Below are 15,557 nucleotides of genomic sequence, written 5' to 3'. Positions count from 1 at the left end.
CAATGGTGGTATTATCCAAGTAGAATACATGAGACTTTGGCAGATATACTGAGGGATTGCCCGTGGACTGAGTTGCGAGGGAGATGGTCAGGGATGCTGTTTCCCTAAAAACAATGCAACTGTTCCCACCTTGTAGATATAAACTAATGAGCATGGCAAGATATAGAGACTAAAAACCGAAAGATGTACAAGGAAAGCCAGTTGAAATGAGCTTAAATTTTGGAGTATATTTCCCCTCATCAGAATAGGTATACTATTTAATGATTTGTTTAATCCTCTTAGTCATCTTCTTTACTATGTTCTGTGTAGCACTGAAGTATTAACTACTTACAGAGTTCATAGGATGGTGTTTTGGATTAAAGTCATGAGACTGTACAAAGACCTCTGGCCCCTTACAACCTTCTCCCCTGCTGCTGACATTTGGGATGAATTAGCAGTGGTCTCTCGAAGGAACCGTGCCCAGTAACTCCATGAAGTGCCTGGGAGTGAAGGATGAGGTGGCTCACAGGAAGAAATGATTATGAGGTCCTTGCAGGGCATGGGCTGCAGAAGTTGAGACAAGCTATTTCTTTCAAGATATACTAGAAGAAGATGTTTCTTGACAAGGCGGAAGCTGTTGTTGGGTTACAAGGGTATGAGGGACAGGTTTTAGAGTCAAGAACTGGATAGTATACCCTCCATAGCCGTTCATAGACACGTGACCTCATTTCCTTTGGTCACCATTTCTACTGCTGCTAAATCAAGACATTATTGTACCAGATCAATTACCTGGAGATTTTTTCAGGGACTCTGAATTTCAATATAGGCTTGATGAGCTTGGAGAGGGTCCAACATGCTTTGCAATAAGCCAGGTCTGGGAAGAGCTGCAGATCACTGCTCCAGTTTGTTCTCCACCGCGGTCACGAGTGGGTTCAGCTGGCAGCAGGAAAGAGCACTGCGTCTTCGTGCATGTGTATGATTGATAAGTGGTGTCACTGAACGGGTCATTATCAAGTACTCGCCCTCTGCTTCCCAATGGAGACACCACTGTGTTCACTCTACAACTATTCACAATGAGGCATTCTAGGCAAAATTCCGTATACACAGATTGCCAGAAAAGCTGACTGGGAAATCATTAGCTATGGTATAAATTTTAGGGAAATTATTACTGAAGTGCAGGTGAATGAAGTTATATTTATCTGGGGGACTGATTAATACTTCATGGGGAAGGTGGCCTTGGAGCTGAGCTTCAAAATTTGTACAGGGGTTTAATTATAGAAGGTGAACGGTACATTCCAAGCGGAGAGAAGAACAATTAAAATGACATGGAGTTATAAATTAAAATATGAAAACAGAAAAGTGCAATGCCAGATCCATAGTGTTAACTTGGAAAAGACTTAGAGACAACTGTTATTTTTCCTTTCTTTCCCTTTCCTTCCTTCCTTCCTTCCTTCCTTCCTTCCTTCCTTCCTTCCTTCCTTCCTTCCTTCCTTCCTTCATCCCTCCCTTCCTTTGTTTTAACAGATAAGTAAGCTGATTCAGAGAAGAAGGGATTTATCTAAGGCCACACCACAAATTACTAGCAGTTAGGGATCATGGTGATTCTTCTGACTTTGCCACTAAAAAATGTGATGGAGTCAGAACATGAAGCACCTTGAATTCTAAAGCAAACAAGTAGACCTACTGTGGTGTAAGTTTCAGCACAATCTGGCCTGTGGTTTAGAAAGGTAATTCCAGAACTAGAGGGAAGAATGTGGTTAGAGTTGGGTTGAGCAGTAAGAAAATAGTGGTAATGTGCTGGGCCAGATCTGAGGAAGAACACCGAGACAGGATGGGAGAAGTTGGACACCGACACAATGAAGGAAATTGCCTAAGTGCTAGTATGCCCCCTGTATGGGACCTAAACAGCTGTACACAATAATCCATCCTCTATACGTCCACTTATCTATGAACTTTTATGGTGGCAACACCTTATAAGATCCTAAGAGTATAGAAAATTGAATGTGTTTCCACTCCACTTTCCATGGATGGGAGAAAAAGTTGCCATACAGAGAGATGGCGTTGTTATCTCAGAAAACAAATATATGTATTAAGAAAAAAGAGAAGCAATTGAATCATATATTTAAAGCATACCGGCGACTGTGCTAATTGCTCAACTGAGTCCTACATCATTTTATAGCCTGCCTAGCACATTATCTGCAAGTAATTTCCCCAAACATGTTTTCTATCCTTCAATAGCTCGTACCATGCTTCCGAGCTTCTGTTTTCTAATTTGGATGAATGAGTGAACTTGGCTGAGGGGATGCATTGTCAGAGCTGATTTATGTTGTTGTCAATCCAAACTGCTTAGCTCTGCAGTTAAAATTATCCTTACATGCCCATTGTTCAGAGTTCAGAAAAACACCGTCTGTTCCATTGTTCAGCCACAGTCGGGATACAGCGGTTGTTCTCTTCCCCATGCATCAAGCTCTCCTACAATAATGGATGGCTCTCCTGCAGAGGTCTGTGGAGGCCTCACAGGAAAGGAGAGAGCGGTTTTACAAATGGGCAGCAGTGCGCCGGAGGGGCTGTAGGAACAATATCTGAGGGCCTAAGAAACTGCCAGCCATTTTTATTTTCATTGAATACATTCAAGCCCTAATGAGAGACACCATTTTATTTTTTTCATGATGGCCCAAACCATCAGAAGTGCAGGCCTCCTTTCTTAGGCAAGACAGGAAATGCAGGAAGTCAGAAATACAATCAGGGATGCCCTGTGATCCTGTGGGCATGAAGGATGAAGTCCTGGGTGATTTATCCACTGGTAAAGAATCGGCTCTTCCCTTTATACCTTTCCTGCATCAGAATACAAATAGGAAACAAAGGCTCTACTCAAATTAGAATAATGTGAGAATGGTTTATTTATAAATGAATCATAAAGGTTTTTTTTTTTTTTTAAAGAGAGAGTCCACTGATCTTGGGAAAACTTTGTGCATTTACCATCCTTAGGCCTAAGTGAATGGAATGGTTTTTGGAATGCAGAAAAAGAGAGAGATGTCGAGGCGTCCACCTTGAGAGAAGGAGCGACTTTGGTCATAGGACACAACCAGCCTTAGCTGGCTCTCAAGGAGGGAGCCAGAGGAATGTATCTGTTCTCCCTTTTCCACATCTCCTGGGGTCCCCATGGACTAAACATAATTGGGAAGCAGATAGTGAAGAATCCCAGTGCAGGCCCTGGCTGGCGTAGCTCAGTGGGTTGAGCGCGGGCTGGGAACCAGGGTGTCCCAGGTTCGATTCCCAGCCAGGGTACATGCCTGGGTTGCAGGCCATAACCCCCAGCAACCACACATTGATGTTTCTCTCTCTCTCTCTACCTCCCTTCCCTCTCTAAAAATAAATAAATAAAATCTTTAAAAAAAAAAAAGAATCCCAGTGCAGCTCCTATAACAATTACAGGTCAAACTCCAAGACAAAAAGAGAAAAATAACAAGTCTTTTCCAAAAGAATTCAATGTCTGAGATCATCATTTTATTATTACACCATTAGGAAGTTTTAAATCCCATCTTTTCCCACGTATAATTGCTAGCACTGTACTGATAGTGTGTTCCACATTCTGAAGCTCTTCCCTCAATTAATGACTTCATAGGATCCCTGAACCTCAATGTAAGGGTCTCATTTTCTTCGCCGACTTTAGTAACAGCCTAAATCACTTTGGTTTTTAATGATGCCTATATTCCTGAAGGAACACCCTGTGTTTCCCTCATTTTGTATGGAAAGGTCAGACTCAAATTCAAAGCGAACATTTCGTTAGCCTTAATTTAAGCACTTTGTAGAATATCAAATATGAACATTTACCTGGAGATGTAAAATACTGTAAGAATAGTCTTTTTTCCCCCATTTTATAATATAAGTTAAAGTAAAGAAATTCATGGACTTTTCTCATTTGTAGTGAGCTTTCAAAAATGTCTTAGTAAAATGCATTTCAGAAAAAAAAAATTTAATGAAGCCATTTCTTAAAACTTCTCTCTTCCCACGTTTGAACTCACGAACAAGAAACAATCACAGCAATGAATTAATTACTCTAATAACATCTCTCCTAATCACATTCTTTCAGGAACAAGGGTCTTTCTCCTTCTTGTATGGAAGAACAGCCAATCAAAATACAGAGATAATTGCTCTGAAAACTCCTCGCTCTCCCTTTTCATATAATTATTTTAAATATCGAGGGAGAGAAACCAAGGCGACACAATCAGAGGAGGAATTAATTACTCTATTAACTCTGCTTTTAGCCAGCTTCCTTGTTTCGCAGCTCCGGAAGAGGCCCCGCACAGGTCATCACTCCCTGGAGCTGCACCTGTCAGGCGTGCTTCTACCCCGTGCAGACGGAGGGGTCGTCTCTTAGTGTTTCTGCTCCACCGTTTAGGTTTTCTTCTCTTTATTCTTCTTCTTCTTTTTCTTCTTCATTATTCCTCTTTCTGTGTCTTTTGGGCTATACCTTCCCAGAAGAACATAAAACTATACATATTTTTTAATGTTTCATTGTCCTCTAGGACCTTCTTCAATTTCTTGACGATAATACACTCTGTCAAGAGGGTACTTCATTAAAAGGAGAACTTATTTTTGGAAAAGTAGCATATCTTCAAAAATACGTTTCCATTTTGAAAATGTGAGCCGAAATACCGCAAGGTGGATAACACCAGCGCGCCAGACACACCTCAGGGAGTAGGAAAAGGGAAAGCAGGCATATGGGAACCAGACATACTGCCTCCTGCTGACTACTGGCCATAAATGTCATTTTAACCAGTCTCATTTATTGTTGAGATTCTCTTGAGTTCCCTGCATGTTTACCACCTCTTAAATATTCCCTTTAAAATTTTTCAAGAGAATAACCCTGGCTGGTGTGGCTCAGTGGATTGAGCACTGGCCTGTGAACCAAAAGGTCACTGGTTCGATTCCCAGTCAGGGCACATGCCTGGGGTGTGCAAGAGGCAACCACACATTGATGTTTCTCTCCCCCTTTTTCTCTCTCCCTTTTCTTCTGTCTAAAAATAAATAATAAAATCTTTAAAAATTTTTTCAAAGAGAATAAAAATAAATTGTTCAAAATAAAAGTGATGGTGCTTTTCTTTACTTAGTGCAGCAGCGTTCTTTTGAAGAAAATTATCAAATAAGTGAAAGAGTCTGCTTTTGGATATATTTTAGCAAAAATGCCAACTTCCCTTGTCCCATAAAATGAATGACCATGGTAATGAACCCTATATCCATTTTCTCATATGTTCTCCTCAATATTTAGAGTTCAGCGTTTGGATTAAAAAACTGAATAGATATAAGTTACAACCTCTAGGTATAATGTCAAGGGCTTCAGTACTTCCCATTTTGAAGAATTTTGAGGCAGAGGTCTCTGTCCAGGGACACCATGCAGTCGGGAGGTTCTGTCAATCTAAAGTCACATATTTACATATTGCATATATCAATCTAGATTTGTGTTCAAAGACAAGTAATGATCTCAGTTATTGCCCTCTGTGTATCTTATGCCCTTGTTTGTGATTCTCCTGAAGAGTTAATTGGAAATACTACTGTATCTTCAGCACTTTCAGCACTGGCTTATATAATATTTATTTATCTCTTTGGGCTCTGCGAGGAGGTTGTTTGTGGATTTGCAAGGAGAAACCAACTGGACTTGTGCTCTGTCTATTGGTGTAAGTCAACTTGATATCAAACATGCCCACAGAATAATGAAAACAGCTACGCTAGTTTTTATGAACATCTCAAAACATTGTGGCTTAAAACAATAACAATTTTCTTGAGTTCAGTTGACTGAGTTGGCTGAGCATTCCTTCTCATACATCTGTGGTCATCTGATAGTTCAGCTGGTAGATCTATCTAGAATGACCTCTCTTGTTCAGAAGGCTGGTTAGTCTATGGGGGGATCTTTCATGATCTCGCATCTTCCATCAAGCTACCCCATGCTTATTTACATGGTCTGTACTGCACTGAATAGCTCCCTAACCTGAATTCTTGCCCCCCCCGCCCCCGGAACTTCAGAATGTAGCTTTATTTGGAAATGAATTAAGATCCGTTTATACTAGATAGTGGTGGACCCTAAATCCAATAAGGACGAAAGAGACACACACAGAAAAGAAGCCATGTAAAGGGGAAGTATTAGAGTGACGTAACTGTAAGCCAAGGAGAGCCTCGGAAATTAGAAAAAAGCGTAGAACAGACTTCCCTTCATAACCTATGGAGAAACCCAACCTGCAGACATAGATGTCAGACTTCGAGCCCCCAGAGTGTGAGAGAAGAAATATCTCCTGTTTTAAGCTACCAGTTTGCAGTACTTTGTAATGACAGCCCCAGGAAACGAATAGTGATGGTCTTAGGGTCCCAAAGACGAGGAAAGAAAAGTAAGTCCAATGGACTAGTGCTTTTCAAGTCTTTGTTCGAGTCACATTTGCTAATGTCTCACAGGTCAAACAAAGCAAGTCACATGGCTAACTGGAGTCAAGAAATAAAAAATACTCACCAGCTCTTGATGGGAGGAGCTATAAGTTGCATTGAAAGGGGCATGGACACATATGGGGGACAACATCTGGCTGGGGTTTTTTTTTTTTTTGGCATTCCGCCTTTGTTCACTTTAGATGTGACCTGTACCCTATGATCCATGGGTAGCATATGGTTCAAGAATGCCCCTGATAAAAAAAAAAATCAGTTTGAATTGACTGTCTAAGCTGTTGGATTCATAGACCAGGAATAATCTTTTGCCTGGTAATAAATTGCCATTTAAATTCCAGTTGGACATTTTGACTGGACAATTATGACTGGAAATTTTCATAGTTACCTTGTTAACGTGGAGATCTTTTAGAAGATTGATTAGACCAGAAAATTTCCTAAGGTCATATTTCTGTTTCTTTGTTTGATTTTTTTTCTCTTACATAACTATCAGTTTCACTGAAAGGTATAAGTAACAGGTTAGCAGAGTATATTTGTTACTGCTAATTTCTTTTGCTGCACTGGCACATTAAGAAAAATTCTTGCAATTTTTTATGTATGCTTGTTCAGACAGTGTGTGCCTCACTAAGCTTAAATTTCAAAGGACTTTGTTCTTTTTGAAATGCTATAAAGGATACTATAGAACAAACTGACAAAAGTGTCATGTGGCTGGTAGATTAGATAAAAATACTGTATCAGTAGATATGTATGCATGTGTCAACTCTACTGGTGATATATAAGAGAATATTCACATTCTTAAGAAATACTCATTAAAGTATTAGGGGTGGAGGGGCATGAGGCATAAAGCTTACTTTCAGATTGTTCAGAAAAAATATGTAAACATACATGTACAGGATATGCAATAACATCTTAAAAATAGGTTAATAGAAGTAAAAAAACAAGCTGGTGTTATTTTTACTATTTTTATTTTTGCAACAGTTTGAAGCTTAAACTTATTTCAAAAGGTAAGGCTTAGCATCAAAAATATTTTGGTTTTCTTTTGCAAAATCAACTGGCAACCAAATTATGTCAACATTAATTTCTCCTTATTCCTCTCTACCATGGCACCGTTGTGTCTTCCCCTGCGCCCCCCAGGAAGGAGGTGACATTGCCTTATGTGGGAGGGTTTTTATTAGGTCAGATGTACTTTGGAAAGGCCAAGTTCCTATGATTTTTTACTCATGCAGAGGGTCTGAGGAGGCGGCAATCTGTCTGTCAGGCTGTACCAGATGTCCTGGCTATTAAGTTGATCTACTACCCAGTGGCCACACTCTTTCAAAGGCAGGCTAATGGGGGAGAAAAGCAGGTAAGTGAAATGTCAAGGAGAAAGGCAGTAAAGGCTGGGAATTGTATTCTAGTCTGCTTGGTAAACAGGAAGATGGATAGGGAGTAGAAGCATTATGTTCAATGGCCCTCACTGAACATGAAAAACAACTTTTCTATATTAATAAATGGCATTAGGTATATTCATATAGCCCTTTTATCACAACCAACACTGTTATGCAGTCACAAACCCAATGATGAATAAGAAAAATAGTCCATGTCTTAAATATCTTTTATTCAGTTACCATTGTGTCAAGAAAGCTTAATGTGGCGGGGTTGAAAGGTGAAATGCCTTTATTGTTCCACCACTGCTTTGTCGAATTTCCCGTTGCTAGACATTCATGATACCATGTGACTTCTACAGCTTTCCATCCACTTGCAATTATTAAAATTTGGACCATGTTAAAGCTTTCAAAACCAAATGCATTCACTGGCAGATATTAAAATTTGGTTCATTTTAAAGCTTCAAAGTGAAACTCAATTTAAAACTCATTTCCTCGCCACACTCGACATAATCCCTCATTCTCTTCCCCTCTATCGTTGCTGCTGCCGGTGCAAACTGGAGCTGAGAGGCTGGCTGGGGAGGGACAGAGTGAGAGACCCATCCACCTTTCCTGGTCCAGCTCATCCACAGCTGCGACTGGGAAGAGGGGAGGCGTGGTGAGATCTCTCCCTCATTAACGAGACAAGGGTTTAATGCTCCTGATACGGAGCACTCCTGTTGCTTGTGACCTTCATTGTCTTCTAAATAACAGACATGTCAGTCTTGCTTCTCATGGAATCTGTGTTTAATTTCCTACATTAAGTGTGGACTCCCCATCTCACCTTTCACTGAACCCCAGTTTGGCAATTTAAATGGGACCAGATGACTCCAGCTCCGCTACCCTTAGACTCATAATTAAATATTAGGTGTAAATCTAACAAAATATGCACAGGACTTCAATTTTGAAAATCATCTCTACATCGAATATTATATTGAATTGTTTACGTATCTTCTTTCCCAGACTTCATTTTTTCAGAAGTCACGTGGAAACATCTTTGTATGTCGGTATTTAAACATTCTTATTTTTAAATGTTACAAATGTTTAACAGCGAGATTAATACATGGTTGAAATAGTGACACGCATGTATTTGGAGGTCTGGGATGCAGAAATTAATTTGATAGTTAAGCACGTTTTAATCATTAAGCGAGCCGGCTCAGGCAGTGCAGGCTCACCCTGGCTCATGACTTGTGTCCCTGTAAACGCTTCCCTTCATTGTGATCAGACCCTTCAAATTGCCTTAGATCTTGCTTCACGCCGCTTCCACGTTCTCTGCTAAACACGCTTGGCCTTTAGCTCTGCAGAAAAAGAAACAGTTCGGATGTGTAGGAATCCTGTGGGAGGAAAGGTGGATACAGAGATGTGTCTACTGACTCACTGTTTGCCCTTTTCCAAAAAATCTACCTGCTCATCATAAGGACAAAGAGCAGTTAGCTAATTAGTGCCCTTAAAGTCCTTTAAGGAAAGTATTCCAATAACTGACCTTTCTTTCAGTTCAAGTTCTTGATCTGTCCTTCTCCTGTGACTTTTCAATGTTTGCTTCATTTTATGACAGTTTAGATAATCCCACCATCTAAATTATATGATCCTTAAAGGTAAGAGTGTGGCGTTATTTATCTTCATTTCCTTCACAGGCACAGCACAGCCGTAAGGCTTTGCCCATTGTAAGTGCCCAAACATATTCCAGAAGGAACAACTGTTTGTTTACTGTCTGTGTGCAAGGCACAGTGTTACATCGTGCGAGCACATGGGTGAACGAAACAGGGATAGAAGTGCAGAAAGCACACAAAAGAAATAATTATATATGAAAATGTAGACTTACAAAGTATTATAACTGACATTAAGGGAGATGATTGATTCATATAATATGACTGAGGTGGGAGTGGAAACTATACCTAGGGTAAAAAAAAAAAGGCATCTCCGAATAACTGCTATTTGTGTTGAAATCAGGGCTGAAGGATTTGCTAAATAGAAAACAAAGAAAAGGACATCCTAGCAAGGTGTCCTGTGAGCTAACAGAAATAAGCTAACAGAATTGGGATCTCTCCGTCTACCCTATAACCCTCTCCACTTTTCTTTTGTCTTAAGAAGTTAGAAGGTGGCCATCCCCCAGGCATCTCTTTCTTCCCGGCGTCTGGGATCTGTAGCAGCTGAGCACACCTGTTCACAAAACACGAACACATATCCCCTAATTCCCCAAAGAAATATTCCTTCCTGTGAACAACAACAAGAGGAAAGGTCTTGTTAGTCTACAAAGTTTGGGAGACTGAATAGCTTTTGATGTAAAAGCTATTGGTGTCTTCCTTATTCTAATGGTTTATTTGTCTTCCATGCTTTTACTGCCTTTAACTTGCAGCTGAAATGTTATTTATTTGAGAGCTTCCTTCTTCTCATTGGCAATCCTCAATCAAGTGCTTTAAAGCGCTTTTTAGATTTCTCTTATTAGTGAGATCATTGAAAGAAGGTGAAGGGATTACTCAAAGGACGCCTATGAAGGACCCATGGACGTGGACAACGGTGCGGGGATTGACTGTGGAAGCAGGGGGCAGGCTGGGTGGGAGGGGGCGAAGGGGGAGATTGAGACAACTATAACAGCATAAGCAATAAACTATTTAACAAATAAATAAACTGAAAAAATAAAATTAGGACCATAATGCAAAATAACCCACTTTTTAGATTTATTCAGATAGAGATACAGTTTTAAAACACGCCACGTCAAGTTGTAGGAGACTAAAGTGTGTATGTAAAAAGGTTTTATATGTTTTGTCAACAAAACTGAAGCGGTCCTATGCCATGCACTTCATGAGAAGGCAGGGCTCTTTGGAAAAGGCAACAGTGCTGGGAAACCAGAGGCAGCAGGAGGAGGGAAACCGAATGTGAGCTGAATAGACTCCATGAAAGAAGCCGTAGGCTCGAGTCTACAGGAGCTGAGCAGGGCTGTTGAGGATGGGACGCTGTGGGTGTCACTCATTCATGCAACCTCCAGGACTCAGAGCTGACTCAGTGGCATGTAATGCACACAAGAACTTTACTGTGATTGAATTTTATGTGATTTGAAATTAGTTATTGATGGATATACAGCGAAGTATAATTTTTCCACATCCTTGATATGATCAAAACTGGTTCTTTTTGAAATGACCTACTAAAGGGTTTATCATTTAGAAAAGAAAATTTGTCAAAGCCCTAATCAACCTTGATTTGCACTGGAATAGCCGTACATGCTATTATTATTATTAGCCGCTGATGTTCCAAATAATTTGAAAGTGTAGAGAAGATGGTTTTGTCACAGTACAGTTCAAGCCAAGGAAGATAAACACTAGGCTAAAAATTAGCATGTTCCAGAGAGTCCTGATGAGAGGTAATTTGTAGATTTTTCCTTTTATTTCTTTTTGTTTTCTTGTTCAACATGGCAAATTATCTAGACTAGTCTTTTGTATTTCCTTTTCCGGTAATTGTCAAGTAAGGCCCATAGCTTAGTATCCTCATAGAAACTGCAGCCTCCATTAACCATCTGTTGTTTCTTTAATTATGGTTTACTGTGATAAGTATGAAAGAATAGAGATGAAAATTAAATAGAGTAGGGAGCCTTCGACCAAAAGCATTCATGTATATTAGCCTAAGAAAATGTTTCCATTAAACAACTTTCTTTTCCACATTCCAAAACCTATTCAGAAGTGTTATATAAGATAAATTGCTGATCTGCATTCGACACTGGGTTTTAATAAATGACGTATTTCAGCACTTTTTTAGATTTGGAATAATTAAAAGGACCTCACAAAGGAAGAATATGGTAAATAAATGAGAGTGTTTTGTAAATAGTATAGCTATTTGGATCTCAACATTAAATTCATTTCTATCTTACTCCGTCAGTAAGATATGCAGATAAAGCTCTCTCCTTTTTAAATCTAAAAGAAATGGATGTTGTAATGAGTTAAATAAATAGTTTCAGCCAGAAAATTCCTGGTGCCATTGTGAGCATTCAGTACTTAATGGACTTGGGAAGCACAACAATGCCCATACTTTGAAAATATCTCATTTCACGTGAAATAATATGAAAATAACTACCATTGTAATCAGTACCCCTCAACATTCAGGCTGTGAATAAACTAGTCATACATTGTAAATTTTCATTTTACTTCTTCTTCTTCAAAAATAACACTTTGGCTGTGAGTTCTGGTAAAAAAAAATAATTGGATGAAAATAATGTAATTCTGATCCCTGCCTGAAAATTTGTTTATTGTGAGATATTAGGAAAGTGACTCATACTCTTTAAATCTAGGTTTTCTCAACAATTAAAACCTTAAATATGAAACACTTAAAAGTCAAATATCATGGCTTCAAAATAATCTGTGTTGCTCCCCCTTCTAACTTCTTTCCAAAATTTTTGTCTTTGGTACCTGAAGTTTCATTATGATAGGTTTAGTTATAGTTTTCTTTTATTACCTTTTATTTGGGGATTGGTTGGCCTTATGGAACCTTTAAGTCTTAGAAAACTTTTTGACTTTTGCTCTTAAAATATTGCTTTGATTGCATTTTATGTCTTTTCCTTGGTACAGATCCATTGGAGTTCTGCCCAGCTATCCACATTGTCCTTTACTCGTGTTTCCTTATTCTCCCTTCATGTCATTCTATCAACTTTTCTTTGTTTTACTATGCTTTACTGAAATATAATTCATATATCGTAAAGTTAATAAATTGAAGTATATAATTCTGTAGTTCTTAGCATATTTACAGAGTTGTGCACACATTACCATAATCAATTTAAAAATATTTTTATCAACTTGAAAAGAAATCTGCAACAATTTATAGTCACTCATTTCCCCCAAACTATTGCCTGTGCCTAGGCGACCAAATCAACTTCCAGTCTCTATAGATATTCCTAATCTGGATATCCAATAAAAATAAATTTAGACAATATGAGGCCTTTTGTGACTTCTTTCTGCAAGCATAAGGTTTTCATTGCCCCAGTACAAGGTGTTGTATTATGTATTAATACTTTGTTCCTTTTTATTGCCAAATGATATTTTATTATATAGATATACCTCTTTTAATTATCCATTCATCAGTTAATTAACATTTGGAGTGTTCCCACCCTTTGGCTATTACGAAAAATGCTACTGTGAATATTTATTACAGGTTGAATGGTATAACGCCCCACAAAAATACACATTGTCGAAGCCCTAGTACCCAGTATCTCAGCATGTGACTGTATTTGGAGATAAGGCCTTTAAAGAAGTAAATATTTTATAATGGGGTCCTTGGCATGGACTGTAATGGAATATGACTGGTGCCCTTGTAAGAAGAGAAGATTAGGACACAATGCAGGGATATTAGGAATACCGTTTGAAGACACTAAAAAGATCATCATCTACAAGCCAAGGAGAGGAGTTTCAGAAACAATCCTACTTACACCTCAATCTCATACACACTGGCCTCCAGAACTGTGAAGAAAAAAAAGTCAATTAGTTAAGCCAGTTACTCTGTGATATTTGTTACAGCAGCCATAGAAAACTAAAGCAATATCGATATACTGAATTCTGTGTGGATGTATGGTTTCATCTCTCTTGGGTATGTACTTAAGAGTGGAATTTTTCCATGTGCCTGCACCATTTAAATTCCCATCAGCAATGTAAGAGGATTCCAATTTCTCCACATCCTCCCCAACACTTGCTATTTTCCGTCTTTTTAAATTACTATAGTCATTCTAGTAAATGTGAAGCAGTATCTCATTGTGGTTTGATTTGTATTTCTATTATGGTCAATGATGTTGAGTATTTTTCATGTGCTTATTGCGATTCATATATCTTCTTTGAAGAAATGTCTACTCAAGTCTTTTGCTCACTTTTTATGATTGAGTTGCATGAACTATTATTATTGATCCATTTTTTCTTATATTTTCTAGATATAAGTGCTTTCTCAAAAACATAATTTTCAATTTTTTTTCCATTCTGTGAGTTGACTTCTCACCCACAGACATTGGTGAGACATGTCACAGACATGACAATGGTGTCATGTCCAAGGAGACTGTCTAACTCAAGGTTGGCAAGGTTGACTCCTATTGTTTCTTCTCAGATTTTTACTGTCTTATCTTATGCTTAAGTGTATGAAACATGTTGAATTAATTTTTGTGCATAATGTAAAGAAAGGGTCTCTTTTCTTGGTTCTGCATGTGAATATTCAGTTCTCCCACCACAATTGGTTGAAAAGATTATTCCTTGCCCCATTGAATCGTTTTGGTTCTCTCTGAATTAACTGTAATGTGAAACTTCATTTACCCACTTTATATTCTGTCACGTTGTTCTTTTTGTCTATACTGATGTCACGGCCACACAGTCTTAAATACTATAGTTTTGTAGTAAGTTTTTAATTCACAAATGTAAACCCTCCAACATTTTTCTACTTTTTAATTAGTGTTGTAGCTGTTCTGGGTCACTTGTATTTCCATATAAATTTTACGATCAGCTTGTTAATTTCTGAAAAAAAAATCCCCAGTAACTTGGATTTCAATAAGAATTGTATAGACTTTGCAGATCAGTTTGGGGGATATCACCATATATACAATACTAAATCTTCCAATCTACCAACATGGAGTGTCTTTTTACTTATTTAGAGCTTATTTAATTTCCTTTAATGGTATATTATAGTTTTCAGATCATGACTTTTACATTTCTTTTGTTATAGTAATTCGTACATATTTTATGACTATTGTGCTATTGCAATTGGAATTATTTACTTAATTTTATTTTTGTCTTATTCGTAGCCAGTGTAGTATATAGGTATATTTGTATATAGTAATCTTGTACTGTAACCTTCCCGAATGCATTTATTGGTGCTATTTTTTTAGCAGATTCTTAGGGTTTTCTATACACAAGATTATATCCCCTAAAAAATAAGATAGTTTTACCTCTTCCTTCCCAAAATAGATGCTTTTTTACTTTCTTATCTTTTTAACCACTCTGGCTAGAATGTGTAGTATAAATCTTGAACAGAAATGGCATTAACATATAACGTTGACTTGTTCCTGATCTTAGGGAGAAAGTCTTCAGCCTTCCACCATTAAGTATGACATCCCTGAGGACTTTTCACAGATGCCCTTTGTCAGATTGAGGACATTTCCTTCTATTTCTTGCTTGTTGGGTGTTTTTGTCATGAACAGGATTTGAATTTTCTCTCTCATTCATTTTCTGCATCTGTTAAGATGTTTTGTTCTTTGTTATATTGATTTGATGTATTACATTAATTGATTTTTTGCACACCTGTGATAAATCCCAATTTGTCATGGGTATCATCCTTTTAATGTTGCTAGATTTGGCTGGCTACTACTTCACTGAGGATTTTTTCCTCTATGTCAATGACAGGTATTGGTGTGTAGTTTTTTTTTTTTTTTCTTGTAATGCCTTTTTCTTGTTTGCTATTAAGATAAGACTGTACTCATCAAATGAGTTAGGAAATGTTACCCATCTTCTATTGTTTAGAAAAATTTGTAAATAAATGTTCTTAATCTCATTTAATTATTTGGTAGAAGTCACCAGTGACGTCATATGAGCCTGCAGTTTTTTCTGTGGAAAGTTTTTAAAACTATTTTTCCATCACTTTATGTTATAGAACAATTCATGTTCATTATTACTTCTCGAATCAGTTTTGATCATTTACATTTTTCTAGGAATTTGCCCTTTCAACTAATCTATTTATTTTTGGTACATTTGTTCATGGCATTCCTTTAGAATTATTTTTATTTTTGTAAGC

The sequence above is a fragment of the Phyllostomus discolor genome, chromosome 7 (assembly GCF_004126475.2).
Source record: "Phyllostomus discolor isolate MPI-MPIP mPhyDis1 chromosome 7, mPhyDis1.pri.v3, whole genome shotgun sequence".
NCBI lineage: Eukaryota > Metazoa > Chordata > Mammalia > Chiroptera > Phyllostomidae > Phyllostomus > Phyllostomus discolor.
This window is presented reverse-complemented; position numbering follows the sequence as displayed.